This window comes from Lates calcarifer, linkage group LG20 (assembly GCF_001640805.2).
Source record: "Lates calcarifer isolate ASB-BC8 linkage group LG20, TLL_Latcal_v3, whole genome shotgun sequence".
Lineage (NCBI taxonomy): Eukaryota > Metazoa > Chordata > Actinopteri > Centropomidae > Lates > Lates calcarifer.
The window spans coordinates 10,188,383-10,201,523 of NC_066852.1; the positions used below are offsets into that span (position 1 = coordinate 10,188,383).

The following is a 13,141-nucleotide window of genomic DNA, read 5'->3' on the forward strand; positions in this document are numbered from 1 at the left end:
CAGGACAAATATTTATCTAGAAGTGGATCACTGTGAAGTAAATATGAATAATTAGTCCAAAATGTATCACTAAATCAAGAAAATAACTGAATCACAACCTGTTATTTGTATTATCTTGTATTATTTTATAAGTGCTACCTAGCAGTTGGTCTGTTATTCTCATTAGGGTTGGACATGTCTTAGCAAACAGACATCTGCAGCAAGATGTCTAGCCTGTTAACCCCACTTGAACCTTTTTGTTTTTCATCCAGCCATCTTTTTCAGCTCTGCAGATGTTGCCCAGTGAGAATGTAGCCATGTGGATGATACTGTACCCATATTAAAGCCCATAGCTAAGAGCTTAGAGAACTCTGTTATTTTCCTGCAATTATATCAACTAGAGCATAAAAATCTTGAAACCTTCCCGCTGCCATTAGAGTGAGTCTGTAATCAGCTGAATGGTTTGGCACAATACTCAGTAAATTAAAGAAAAAAAAAAAATACAAGTTTGGAAAATGAGACAAAATAATTTGATCCACAATTCAATTAGTGGAGCCTCTGATTCAGACTGCAGAACTAGATGAATGCTACCATTTGCTAACCCATTCAAATCTATAGCATTTATTTATGACTTTGTACATAATTTAATCTTTTTAAAAAGCAAAACCAAACTGCTAAGTAGCTTAATTTTCTCTCTCTCTCTCTGTGTGTGTGTGTCTTTGTCTCTCACTCTTTTTCCCAGTTTAGTTAGATGGTGTAGGGTTAGCAGTTGAGCTGTTCAGTAAATGACTGCAGGAGTGTTTAAAACCCACTGTTTCACTATCAGAAATGTTATTGTTGCTGCTATTGCGTGCCTAACTGTCAGGATCATGTGGATATAATCCCAGCCCAGTGGCAAACATAAACAATGAGCAAGGAAAGCAAATGCAAACTACTGTAGCTCCTGGCACGGTTAAACACACTGCAGCCCCCCCAAGCTCTTCTATAAGAGAAAAACTGACATCCAGCACTGCTACATAGAACCTGGAATAAATGCACTGAATAAGATAAAGGGAATATAAGACAGAGACATGTTTACATGACAGTAACAGGATTACTCACCCCTACAGTGCAGTATACTCATCGCATACACTGTGTTAGAATATTACATTTAAAAATAAATTTATAGGTTGCTTGTTTGAAGTCCAGATTTGTGAACATGAAGGAACTGTTTCTAAAGCACCTTGTTTTCTCAAATCCAGATATTGCATTTTATACAGGAGGGAGGAGTGATGCGGATCCTCCCACCTCTTAATACTCTCTGCTTGATAGAGAGCCCATTCTGTTAATTAACCAAACCACATGGGGCCAAACATAAGTCCAAATGTTCTCTCTTGTTTTGATTTAAGTTCACTGTATATTCTCCCAGTGAGTACGAGCTAGCGGCAGAGGCTGCTTATGAAATATATATGAATGTATACCTGTATGTGCAATGCAAAGAGGAATTGAGGGTCAGGCCTCACACAGAAAGAATAAATGTTCTAAGTATGCCGTTCACCTGTGACCATAACCACCCTTGTCCTCCTACTCATACTGGCTTTGTCATACTACTGATGGCCTTCTTATTTTCTTCTTCTTTTTTTTTTCCGTGCATCAGTGTGCATCAGTGCCTGTCTTACTGCTAAGCTCCCCACCTGTTTCATGTGTGATATTGTTTGGAAGAGATGAACAAGTGTTCAGGAAGTGAAGTGATAACTGAATTGACAGCTACTGGTGGAAATATTAGTGGAGAAATTGTCCAGCCTTTGTAACTGCCAATCAGAAACAGCACGCACACACATGCACACATACACACACATCCACCAACACACACACACACACACACACAGCTAAATCATGACAGGAATGATGGTGAGTTGTTCATGTGTTGCTGACAGCTTTATAAACACACTTCTTTTAAATCTCCTCAAATGCCAGCATGCTATTAGGAAATCAGTTATCCATTAACACATTTCAATCTTCAGATTTCACCAGCCTTCAGAGAATTATGGCTTCTCTTTTTTATTCATTTCTTTCTTTCTTTTTTAATTTTTTTTTTCTCTAGCTCTTATTGACATGAAGAACATCTGAATTGTCAGGTGAATTTTTGAGGAGACATTTGTAATATAATAATAGCAAAATTAAACTCCATCTACATGAGAACAAATGAAATAAAACGCAAACACATGGGAGTAAAAGTGGGTGTTTGTTCAAGTATTTGAATTTAACACCCGCCCTGTTATAGTGGCATTAAGACTTCTAGAGTGATATATCAACATGTTCATTAAAAAGGTTTACAAAGCTAAACCTGCTCCAATTATACTGTAAATAATCCTCACTTCCTATTCTCCTCACTAAGTGGGGTTTAAAGGTGTGTAATGAATTGGTGATACCAAAATAAAATCTCTCTCATTGTTATATCATGAAATTATTTGTTCAGCTGAGAAAAAAAAAGTTTACTGGACCATGCACAATTACATTATTAGGAAGTTATGTAAATTGTGCACCAGACTCTGAAACTAAAGCAGAAATTAGTCATGTAGGAAATTTTACTGAAATTGGGCAGAGTACAGAAGAGAGTTTTGCTTTTAAGATCAAACTGTTACAGCTGATAAAATCTCAAGAAGTACTAATTAAATCTAGGAATTAAAATTAAGGATGATGAATGGATATGAATTCCCTGTTACTGAATCAATGCCCACATTTAGAAATATTTCATAATTAGATATTTTTTAAACACAGATTCACAGATCTACATCAGTACGTTTAATTCTTTCCTAATGACTCTATTGCACATGGTTCTGAGCAGTTCAAGAATGAGAAAGTTTCCTTTTTGCATCACTGCTCTTCCTATCCCTCAGCTGACCCATCTGTAAGTACTCCTGCTTCATAAGTGGATGTGCTTCAAATCTGAATGCAACATATATATTTTTTTAAACTCGGTGTCTGCCTGAGAAGAGAAAAGTGAGGAAGGTAAATGATATTTCTCTTGGTAGCTGAAGATGACATATTGCAGACTGTATTTTTATTGTGGTGACATTTAAAGGGTAAATCCACACCAATACAGCAGAAAACTGCTGCTGCACTGATGCCTGTGGGCGTCAGTGTTGTAGCAAGTCTGGCCACACCCAGTGATGTCACTCCTGGACATTTGTATATATAGAGAGCAGGGTAGCAGCAGATATTTGCCCACTCTCATTCAGTATGTGTTTATTCTGTACAGTGACAACTCTTCTTTTACCTAATTTATCCTCATTTGTGTCATATACATGGACAATACAATGTACAACATATATGTGTGAGTGTATCTTTGCATTCGTCTGTTTTAGTGTATGTCTTTTCTCTGTATATTCCCCCTGTGAAAGTGTATGTGTGTGTTTGTTGGAGGGTTGCTTCTCCAGGTGTGGTATGTGATAAGAGAATAGATGTAAATGTATACAGATCACATTCACTTGCTGTGTTGCTGTGTGCCGCAATAGCAAACAAACCTTGAGTTTGGACTTATAACATTCTGTCTGCCTATAGAGTATTCAAGCATGCCGAGCTTCAAAGTTTTCAGCATCATTTGACGTAAATGGAAATAGGTCTCCGAAATACATTCCTTTAGACAAACTCGCCAAACACTTGAGTGATGATTCTCAAATGTGTTTGTGTGACTAAGTCAGTTTTGAAAAGATCAGACACAGCTTAAATACGAGGCTATAATATTCAGGGCACCGGCCACAGACAATGTGCTGGCCAGGCACTACATGGTGGGCAGACTCTTTTGGGGAATTTGGGAGAGTTTGAGGGCATTCTCTGCCTTTGTTCTGATACACCGATTACCCTTGCCTTGTCCTTGTTTTCCCTCTCTCTCATATTCAAATGTGGCCACCAGGAAAAGGTGAGTGGGAATCAAACAGGCTTGCACTCTTTAAACGGACAAATAAAGACATCAAATGAAGTATTTCAGCCCACATTCAGTTATACCTAAAATGGACAATGCCACAGTCTGTCTCTGCCTACACTGATAAGCTGACAACACATGCAGTCAGCTGAAGTGTAATTATCTTGAAACTCCTATTTATTAAATTCCTATTTTCTTTTATTAAATTAGTACAAAAAACATAGCTGCAGCTTCAGCGAAAATATTCAGTTAAACAGCGAAAGATCATCAACCTTTATTTCTGTTAACTGACAAGATTATGAATTTAAATAGTTCCCATTCACATAAGGCCTTATTCTAAATGAGGCTTTAAAACAACTAAAATGAAATGTAATTATCTGATTCAAATGGCTGGTCACTCACTACTGGAACACTGACTTACTCAGATTCCTAATTATATAGTTTTGTCTTTTATTGGTATACATATAAATCTTCATTTCTGTTCCTCTAATGTGTTTTTTCTGCCTCTCTTTCTACCTGCTCTCCTCTCAGACAACTTATGGGCCACCTGTGAAAATACTTAAATATTATTAGTATGGCTGGTGAGGAGCAGCATAGCATAGCACTGCGTGGGCGGGAGCTCTAATATGATTGGCTCAGGGACACTGTAAGCCTGAGTGGCAGCCCTTAATGGGAGCCCTGGAGAGGTAACCCAACAGCTGTGTGTTTGCAGCTAATGAGAGATGGGGGAGGAGTAAAGGATCACAGACTGGAAACACTCTGATAAACTCTTGCTTCAGAATGGCTGGGGAAGATAGGAAATCAAGTTTTCTCTGGAGGACATTGCTTAAGGCTTTCCTTTGTGACAAAACCCGCGTTTGACTCATTGTTCCTGGTCCATTGCTTACGCTTAAGCAGCTATGATCACTGGCATCTGTGTTTGGGAAGAAAGGAAGAGAGTAACTGTGGTGTGGGATGGATCTCACTCCCTGCTGGGCCATGCTGATTTATAGCCCTGAGCAAAAGCATTGGGTTTTTTTTTTTTTTTTTTTTTTTTTTAATTACACTGCTGCAGTTTTAATAGATGATGTCAGATATAACTAGTTTATTCCAATACACACCAACAGCATTGCTGATAGTCATTGTCTTAAATGGCAAGAAACTAACATTATAACGCGCATTACTCCAACATCAATCAACATTAACGCTCAATTCCCCTTATTTCTCCAGCTAATGTGGAGGACTGTATCACTTCCCTCCTATATTATAACCGCCTGAGGGTGGCGCCAAATGAATAAATAGTGGCCAACCAGCTTCCATTTTAGGCCACTCATTTTGCTACATGGAATGCATATCAACAAGTAAACTGTCAGAGCAGGCTACCTGTTACATCAAATTTAGACAAGTTGCACAATCAGTGCATTTTAAATCAGACGGAGGCGCCGGTCGTTTTCGGCAGGAATAAAACCAGTGCGGGACACACACACACACACACACACACACACACAGTGACTGCATGACACGCTTATTTAATAAGGTGCATTCCCCTGCTTTTGGGGGTGACCCAGTTTGATGAGATCTTCTTAAACTGCAGGAATCACACAATTTCCTGGTAGGCAGCCCAGGCATAATGTGATGTTGAGTGTGAAGTTGCTGTGTGCTGCGGTGGATGGGAGCCCCACCTCCTCCCACGCTCTGATGAGTAGAGGGAGAAGGAGAGAGAGAGAGGGAGAGAGGGGGAAGCAACTAACCTACCCACAGTATCTCACCACTTGCTCTCTGGAAAATGCTTCAGATGGGCTCCTTGTTGTAGGACCGGTTCGCTGTTCCGTTTGCAAAAATGACATTCATGTTGCTGTCGTTTAGACATCCAGTGCGTCCTCGGAGTGCGCTCTAGGCTACTTATATCAGGGGGAAAGCGCTGGAGAAACTTGGACCAAAGGGGATGCGCCAGCGAGTGTATATCTTGGCAGGAATCAGTTATTGAGGATTGAAAATGGCACACAGTGGGCTCTCTTTATGGAATAAGACTCTTCATTTTCCAGCTCTGTCATAAAATAACAGAACACAAACCGCTCATAACTTATAATATTCTCACGGACAGAAAGCTATATCCGCTCCTCAAAAACCTTGACGGACGAACAGACGCAGGATCCAGAATTTTGATGCGGAAAGTTCTAAATGCTGTGACCGGATTCTGTGGCTGCCGAAGTTATTTTGATGCCAGCGCTGTGACGGAGGTTTGAGGGTTAGACACCTGCCTCTGGGAGCACCGGTGGACATTATCAGCTGCGGACGGATTGGCTACGCGACAAGCGCTCATAGAGAAGTCTCTGGCTCAGGTACTGAAATGACTGCAGAATTATCCAAAGAAAGTTGGTTTGATTGCTCGGCACTGTTGAGGATTTGCGTTGCGATGTGAATGAAGTTTCTTTCGAAAATATTCCTGACTTGTCTCAAGTGATGTCTGATAACGCAGGCCGTTGCCCAAATAAACTGTTAATACAACAAGTTGCCCGCGGTGCACTTTATAATGGACAAGCCGATACAGCAGCTGCTCGGTGTTACAGGTTGATGTAGGATACGGTGATAGAAAGGCAACCGTCTAGATGTGTCACCCGCAATAATGATGCGCTGCGTGATTGCAATAAGATGATCCACTGCAATTAAAACACATCCGAGTAGACTTGAGGTCTAGCCTCCATGAGTAATGGCATCAAGTCATTAAGTCTGCATATCATTGCACTTCAGCTACAATATGAGTGCATGCACTTCAGTCTGATCTGTGCTGGCGATCGGCTAATTGCATTTTATTATACCATTATGATTATGTGAAGCAGAAAATGCGATCCATTTATATCATGTCTCTCTCGCCATTTCTTTTACACTAGCTGCAAACATCATACTAATTGCCTTTTATCAGTGAATCTTTATTTGGAGCTGTTTACTCACGAGTAACGATTTCTGCGCAAATAATTTTGACGTAAAGCCTTCCATGTTAATAATTAAACGTCAGTTTTCCTATGGAGAGATTGGTGCATATAATTGGAGAGAGAGAGAGAGAGAGAGAGGGAGAGGGAGAGAGAAAATCTTTGATCAGCGCATCCGCACGGGTAATCTCCTCTGCTCTCCAGTGAGAGTCTGGGGTGTTGTTTCTCGCCACTCCACCGACCACCAGGCACATTTTAATAGTCTGCTCTACATAGTGATGTCGGAAGTTCCCACACATACTGTAGGCAGCAAGGCCGACAGAACGGACCGGATCAAAACAGGCCTGTAACCCAGTTTTAGCACGTATGTGACGAACTGTCTGAGAGACAGAAACCTGATGAATGTGATGACCTAAGTCAGTTGATTATGAAGCAGTTGTGTGATAGGAGTTTGACCAATTTGCTATTCTTGTGAACAAGTGCTATCTATCTATCTATCTATCTATCTATCTATCTATCTATCTATCTATCTATTCCCTTCCACTTGTCAAGAAAATACACATTGATCTACAGACAATAACATGCAATGTGTCATGTAATGTTGAAGGAAGCCTAACTGTTTGCCATCAAGTTAACATCAAATCACAGAAAGGGCTTGTATGGGTCCTCTGATATGACTCCTCTAACAGCTACCTGAGAGAGAGTGAACCTTTACAGAATAATACAAAAGCAGTAAAATACTCCTGTAAGGAAATCTAGCTAAACTCTGCTTTTAGTCACACACCAACAAAGAATAAAAAGTGTATGACCTGTCAGCGTGTTCATATCTCCCTTTAAACACTCTGATCTGAACGCAGCCTCTTTGATCTCAGTGCAATTTAATGGAATGTTTTGTGGTAGGAGTGACCCTCCATCAGTGTTTTTGTGTGGAGCAGCCTACATGAATAGCTAAATCAAATACCCATGCCCGTAACAAGTGTTTCCAACCAAAGGCCATTGCTTTCTCATTACCTGTGGCCAGGGTTTACAGTCACTAGAAGTGTGCAGGGTAACATTTTGCAGTAAATTCTATTGGTAGATCATCTGTAAGGAGACCCACACCTGTGATACTAGCCATCATAAATCATGCTGGTGGGAGGGTAATGGATTTTACCTGTTATACTAGCTAAAGGCGCAGAGTCAGCCAATATATCAAATCACATCAGAAAATCATTAAATCATCCGTTATCTTTCCACACTGTAGCAAAGCAGGGAGGAGCACATCCCACAGTAGAAATTCATGAGCTTGATTTGTACCAAGTAACAGGTGAAAATTCTGGTAGTGCAGAGGAAGGAAAAGAAGACTGATGGTGCTGCTGAATCATAATCATCCCTGCACTTATTACTACAAAAAACAAGCAATTTGTAGAAAATAAGCAATTTAATTACTACATTTGGATAGTTTTATTCCAAACACAACCCTAACCCTTTGACATATTTTTTTATTTTGTAATTATGCCTCAGTTAATTCTACGCTTGAGTCATTTCTGCTGGACCTGTGGAGCGGCCAGCTTAAAGAGCAAATGTCACCCAGTCAGTCACTGAGTTGACTCAGTCAGTAGATAGTCTGTCTCTATGGCAACCAGGACAGGGGCACATGCTCAGCAACACAATTATATAGCTAATTTTTTAAATACCTTTTTTATGTATTTTGATAGCACTCATGCACTTTAAAAATCTTCTTTAATACATTTTAAGATAATACTGTAATTACAAATTGCACATTGCATATGCATTTTACACATATATTTTCCACCCTGTATTTTTTCCTAATAATCATTAACATTAGTAATTGATATAATATCAGAACAGAATCTATTGTTGCAGACTTTCCATATATTCCTTTGCTAACCACATGACTACTATATTAAGAATCATTTCATATGAATGCTTTGTGCACAACACTGTTAGACTGCACCAATTAACCTTATATTCTTCATTGCTTCCGTCTATAAAATGTCAACCTTTCTGGAGACAGTTTGACAACTGCCTGTGGTGTGAAAGACACACACCAAAACATTTGTGGAGCAGTTTTTGGAGTCAGACTGAACGAACAGGGTCCTACCATAGGAGATGAGGTGATACAGATATTTCTACATTCTGCGACTGGGTTCAGCACCTCTGGCATCATTAAGGCAGGGACTCGTATCTCTCTTGGGAATGTGGCCAACTGCGTGCAATTTGACACAAGAGAATGGACGTTGATTGTAGACATGTAGAAGTTGAGATATTCTACTGAACAGTTGGGTCAGCTGGGTGGTGCAATGTGTGAGGGCTCCAGGCGAGACTCAATCAGACCTTGCAGTTTGACTGATGTTTAGCTGCTAGTGAAGTCTTTCACCTTCCACACTGGCACTGGGCAGGAAGCCTTTAGGGAGAGGTGGAGGGCTAGAGGATTGTCAGCAGTTGCTAGGATGAATTCAGGAGTTCACTGTCATTCAAAATGGCATTGGGGGGAATGGATAGATCCATGAGGTAAAGGAGAGATCAGAGGGAACAGGAAGGGAGAAAACCCCTTACCTGCTGTTGAAAAGTCTTCTCTCTTTTAGTTTTTGAACTTGTTGCAACTATTGTAATGTTCTGATTATAAATGCATAGTCTTTGCTTTGTCCTCTTTTGCATATTTTGTTTTCTAACAAATCAAATCCACTTTCTTTAGTTATTAAAGGGTTATATTATCAAGTAAATAAACAATAAATATATATATATATGTCCCTGAACTTTTGCACATTTATAGAGCTTTGAGTATCAGCAGTAGAGTGTAGAGTATAGTCATGTAGTCATTTATTAATCACAACACTTCTGTGTTTCAGTGACCTCAACCCTAAATGACAACAGACTTGTAGGTGACACAGTATGCAGGAGTGAGAACCATTTTCTCTTAGAGCCACTCTTATCTATAGAGGTCATTGGCAGGTGAGAGGGTATGCTTGGGTGAGCTTCTCCTGCAGCTTGTGAGTCTGTGGACCAATGGCTGTGCTGAGCATGAGTCATGAAACACTGACTCTGTAGTCCGGTCTTGTTCTTGGGCTTGGCACCCCTGATGGTCGTAATAAGCTGGGTTTTGGCCAGGAAGTGTTCTTGCAGAGTGGCAAGCCCACTCTGTGATGTTCTCGGTCTTACACTCCATTGCTGAACAATTTTGCCTTGACTGCATTCTTTGTTGCAAAGTTAAACATTTTCACAGGAGATGTAGCAAATGGCAGACCCATCAGGCAGTTTTGAGACTGTCTTTGAAAGTCCACTTCCATACTGCGGTACAGGCTGCCTTCAGTGTTTCTCTGTGTTGGAACCATCTGGGCCATTGCATGATCACAGCATGAGCCTATGTGCTGAATGCTGCTTCAGTGCTTGAGTTAAAGTTCTCTTCTCACTCAGACAGTAGATGCTTTGATTCTATTTGGAAAGATATTTCTTCAGAATATTTGTTGCTCCAGAGCACCTCCATAAGTGTTTGGCTCAATGTGCTTGTTGGTTCATCTATTTGAGCAGGATATTTTTTGCAGCATACAGTGCTTAAGGGAATTACAGTATGAGCTCTTTAGGCTGTGTAGGGCCCTAATAGCTCAGCGTAAAGGAAGTGCAGTGTTTACCACACTCATACAAGTTGTAGTGCAGTAGGGGTCACCAAAGAATTTGCCAGGTCTAAGTTGCCTGTGGTGTAGCTACCACAAAGTACATCAGCTTGCGATTTTCTAGTTATAATGGGGAGTCAGTACACAAATGAAAAAAAAGTTTTTGCAGTGATTCTTTCTGTTAAACACCACAGTGCTTGCTTGTTATCAGGGTGAGTTGCAGTAGTCAAAAGGATACCAATTTCTCAGCCTCACACTTCCTACGCACTATACACTTTGTGTATATTTGTGTTGCGTTGCCTGATCCAGTTGCAGTATATGCCCCATTTGTTGCCATTCTTACTGAAGAATACAGTCCTTACAGAGGCCAAAATCTTAATCCTGGAAACAATAAAGTAAACTATTTGATTTTAGACTAGTTAAAAAGGAATCAAATATGACACATTTGAACACAGTGTAAAACTAACCTCTTCCTCTTCCTCCATTTGATTTTATGCTGAGTTATGTATTGCGATCTCCCTGAATCAGCGTGCAGTCTTGTGGGTCTACCACACCATCTGGGATGGCAGATGATAACCAAGTTTTTCAGAGAAAAAGCGCTGAGATGCAGGAAATGTCACTCCTAGTTGTGTTCAGCAGTTCTAATTTATCCATTTTACTGCTCAGGTAGTGAACTTTGGTGAGACATGTAGCAGTCCACGAAGTCTCACATCCTCCAGTAGTGAAAAAATCTCAGCACAAGTTCCCCTTTGCCACCTCAGAGAGCTTTGAGATGAGGGAGAGAGAGAGAAAAAAAGTATGCTGTCAAGCTTTTGATAAAATATTTGTGAGATAGCTGAGAAATGTGAGATAAAAAACCCAAAGGCAGGGTGTCAATAATATTCAACCGATAAGAGACTCTGACTGAGTGATGGCAAAACTCGTATTTCATGAACAACATGAATTTTAATATAAATGTAAACAAAGAAAAAAGAACACCAATTCGCTGTGGCTGCCAGGCACAGTGCCATCTGGAAGACAGGCATTATGCCAACTGGAAGACATTAAGTCATGAGTGTCATCAACCATAACAATCATGTCACTATCAAAGCATGCCTATTCATTCTAGAAGTGGCTGTAATGGCAGGGGGACATTTAGTGTATAGCTAAACAAAACATTATCAAATTAATTATGGTTTTCATTCTTTAATGGTCATTTTTGCAAAAATAATTGTACAAACTTAAATAATGAATATTGAATAAAAAGAGATGAAAAATTATATAAGTGTTTAACAGAATAAAGAACCGTACCATGCAACCATAACATTATTGACTTGTGTTTCTTCCCTGGGTTTCACTACCATATCAGAAATAGTTTTATAAAGGAGTATGATTAGGTTCTTCAGAACGCAATAAATAGCTCTTGTCAGTTTGAGTGATTCCGCATCTAAATGTATAATGTCTTTATTTAACATACCCTTTTTACATGTGTTAAATATAGGCAGGGACAGTAGTGTGAAACATTTACAATTAAATGTAGAATTACCTTCACTTACTACTTTACTTTTATTAAAACTGATGATGTTTGCATGTTAAGTGTAAATTGTAGTTAAAAGAAATGTGTCCTTGCGTGTAACCTCCGATCATGTTTTTACTCCTGGCTGCTTTTTTTTCCCTGCACACATGAACACAGAAAACATGCTCGCTGTTCACGCCACATTTACTAGAGGCTCCCCAGCAAATGTAAAGAGCGACACATCAATAACTGAGCAATTAGTACATCAATAACCTGCACTTTCAATTTTAATGTATTCAAAAGGAATTGGATTTCTCATTGAATTTCTGTATATTTGTGTTTTGCTGTCTAGCTTAATACACATTTGCTTTGCTCCTCTTTGGAGCATTTTTTCATGTGAGGATACGCAGAATGTACTGTATTTTAGCTCAGAATTACACTCCCTGCTCATACTCTGTATATTTCTATCTTTCTCACGCCCGCACAAACTAAGGCTGCTCTGATCCCACGTGTTTTTCTTCTATATCTGAACTCAGAGTATCGGCCGATACTAGATGCAGGACCTATACTGTTATGTATTTTTTAATTCAAATCTGTGTGGAAATGATTGGAACCATTCTTTTATGTATAACATAATGTAATGCCCCAGCAAAACAACACTTTTAAAACTAAAAATGGAAACATCAGTACACTAATGTTATATATTAATGTTTATAGGCTGGTGCAAATTTTAGTTACATGATTCAGTAAAGTTTAGAAAATTCAATTTTTCCAACTTGTGACAGTGACTGAGAAACAGTGTTTAATATGGACTGGTCTAATCAGTGTAGCAGTAACAGTCTGCACTGAAAACATACAGAGGACTGAACAGTACCTGATTAGTGATTAGACACTCGCAGATGCAGCACGCACACAGAGCTGGTAAAATGTTGCCACCAGTTTTCCAGAGCACTGGACCTTGATACTTAACCTCAGTGTCTGCTCCCATTTCAATTACCAATAGAACACTAGACAACACGCACACACACACACACACACAGAAAGAGAGAGGAAATAATTATAGCCTAAAATCATTGCAGCATGAAAAAAGCCAGAATTCTTTAGCTGGAGGGAATAGAGATCAAAGAAGACACTAAAATAATGGGTCGTAATTACAGAGTTGAAAGGTTCAAAATCAAACAGTGATTGCAGTGTTTGAGCTAGCCAGTAGCAATAGAGCGTGGATGGGAATTTTTGCATT

The 13,141-nt window shown here is 39.6% G+C and overlaps 1 protein-coding gene across 1 annotated transcript in view; it reads left to right on the forward strand.

Moving 5' to 3' along the window:
- The first annotated feature begins 5,069 nt into the window (after nucleotides 1–5,069).
- Nucleotides 5,070–13,141, forward strand: part of pcdh1a (protocadherin 1a) — an 83,337-nt gene continuing 75,265 nt past the window's right edge. The window contains exon 1 of the mRNA XM_018692232.2: nucleotides 5,070–6,204. The gene's annotated coding sequence lies outside the window, so the exon portion shown is untranslated. The remainder of the gene's footprint in view (nucleotides 6,205–13,141) is intronic.